We start from the raw sequence: 2,500 nt of genomic DNA on the forward strand, positions 1-2,500 counted from the left end.
CTGCTGCGAGGTGCCTTCCTTGGGTTATAGTTACAGGGAGAGTGATGCGCAATACATGGGCCTAGCCCTCTTAGCCTCTCCTCTCCTGCGGTCTTCTCCCCTTCTCGTGGGCCCGCTGATTTCGCAGAGTGGAAGACCGCACCAGGGGCTTGGGGGGGTTACCAGCCCCCCCTCGCACTATCCCTTTGTTAGTTGGGGGCAGTAAGCAGAGAATAAGTGGTGGCCCTTCCGCTGAAGGCGCCACCCCAACTCCCCCAGCACCTAGCCGGCCAACCGGCCGTGCCGAAAATCTTGTAACTTTTGCAGCTATGTATACCTGTAGTGAGTGCCACCGCAGCTTTACAACCAAGAACGGTCTCGGGGTCCATCGCCGCCGCCAACATCTTGCGGCCGCCAACGCGGAGATCGTCACGGAGAGGCATCGCGCGAGGTGGACGGAGGAAGAAGTCCTGTCGCTCGCCAAGGCGGAGGCCGAACTGTTCCTTGAGAGGGACGCCCGGTTCTTCTTCGTCAATCAAGAACTCATCAGGATGTTCCCCGACCGAACGCTCGAGGCAATCAAGTGCCGACGGCGGCAAGCTGCCCACAAACAGCTTGTCCGCCAATTCATGGAGGCGCTTGAGGTCGGTCGGGGGGAAGAGCCGGCGTCCCGCCGGGGAGCAGCGAGCCCGCTGCCTGACGCGGGCGAGGCCGCTGCGCCGCCCGTCGACGCAGCCGAGGACTTCGCGGCCGACACCACCGGGCCGCCGCCGGAGGGGCCGACTGACGCCGCCATCTGGGAGCATCTGGCGGGGCTACCCGCTTCCGCCCAGCGTTTCTCTGCCCTGGATCGTGTCATAGGTCTGGGGCGGGGCACGCCGCCCGATGTCATCCTGGGCATGCTCCCGGATGCCCTTGCGTCGGTCGGGTCCAGAGGGGAGAGATCGATCACCAGGACACAGCGGCCGCGCCAACCATCGAAGCGGCCGCCTGCCGCGCCGCCGACGCAGAAGCGCAAGCGGCGCCGCTGGGAGTACGCGAGAACGCAGGATGCCTTCCGACGGTCGCGTGCACGTTGCGTGCGCGGCCTCTTGGATGGCACCCTGCTCCAGCCGCCACCTGCCATCCCTGGTCTGCTGGACTTCTGGGCGGACCTCTTCACTAAGAAGCCCATCTCCACCGCGGGCTTCATTCGTGACCGCCTCCTCCCGCACTCAGAGCCTGTCGCTCTCGAGTGCATATGGGGGCCGGTCACACATGAGGAGGTCGCCGCCGCGTTGCCGCCCAGGGGATCAGCAGCCGGGCCGGACGGCCTTACCCCAGCGGAGTTGCGGCGCCTGCCGCACGAAGTCCTGGTGAAAGTGATGAATCTCTTCCTTCTGGCCCGCGCCCTTCCGGAACGCCTGCTTCGCGCGCGGACGTCCCTTCTCCCGAAAACGGCTGCACCAACATCCCCCGCTGACTTTCGCCCCATTACGGTCTGCTCGGTGTTGGCGCGGACCTTTCACAAGGTTCTCGCGTCACGCCTGATGCGCGCATGTGCTGTGGACGAACGTCAGCGGGCATTCATCCCTCGGGATGGGATGTTGGAAAATACCTTCATCTTGGACACTGCTCTCACCGACGCAGTTCGCTCCTGCCGCTCTGTCTTTGTGGCATCGATCGACGTATCTAAGGCATTCGATTCGGTAGATCATGCTGCCCTTCGCCCCGTGCTGAAGGCGCATGGCCTGCCGGATTGCTTTGTCGAGTATGTCGAGCGGTGCTACGAGGGCAGCACGACAGTGATAGCGGACGGCGCCGGCGTGGGCGTGTCTGTGCAGCCAGCACGGGGCGTTCGCCAGGGCGATCCCCTCTCCCCCCTCCTGTTCAACTTTGCGGTGGACTACGTTTTAGGCCAACTGCCCTCCCACATCGGAGCTCGGATCCTCGGTCGCAGAGTCAACGCTGCGGCCTTTGCAGATGACGTCTTGCTGTTTGCAGCGACCCCGAGGGGCTTGCAGTCCCTCATCGACGCAGCTACCGCAGCCCTCGCCCACCTGGGGCTGCAGATCAACGCCCGGAAGTGTTTCACCCTCGCCTTAGTCGCGTCAGGGCGCGAGAAGAAGGTGAAGGTGGACAGCAATGTCACCTTCACAGCAGGCAATACCACCATGCCTGCCCTGCGTGTGGGTGAAACCTTCCGGTACCTGGGGCTGCAATTTTCCACGGCGGGTCGCTGTGTCTTCAATCCACGTAGCCACCTGGTGGAGCAGCTTGACGTCATCTCCCGAGCTCCGCTGAAGCCGCAACAGCGCCTCCACGCTCTCACCAATGTACTTCTCCCTGGCCTGTACCACGGGCTGGCCCTCAGCCGCACCCGGGTGGGTGCATTGAAGTCGGCCGACGTTACCATCCGGGCCGCCGTCAGGAGATGGTTCCGCCTTCCGGCGGACACCCCCCTGGGATACTTCCACGCTCCTGTTGCCCAGGGGGGCCTCGGCATTCCATCTTGCCGATGGATGGGTCCGACCCTCCGTCG

General features: G+C 64.2%; 1 pseudogene; it reads left to right on the top strand.

The window, feature by feature from the left end:
- LOC124749225 overlaps nucleotides 1–2,500 on the top strand; it is a 7,959-nt pseudogene that overhangs the window by 2,957 nt on the left and 2,502 nt on the right.

This window comes from Schistocerca piceifrons, unplaced genomic scaffold, assembly GCF_021461385.2.
Source record: "Schistocerca piceifrons isolate TAMUIC-IGC-003096 unplaced genomic scaffold, iqSchPice1.1 HiC_scaffold_431, whole genome shotgun sequence".
NCBI lineage: Eukaryota > Metazoa > Arthropoda > Insecta > Orthoptera > Acrididae > Schistocerca > Schistocerca piceifrons.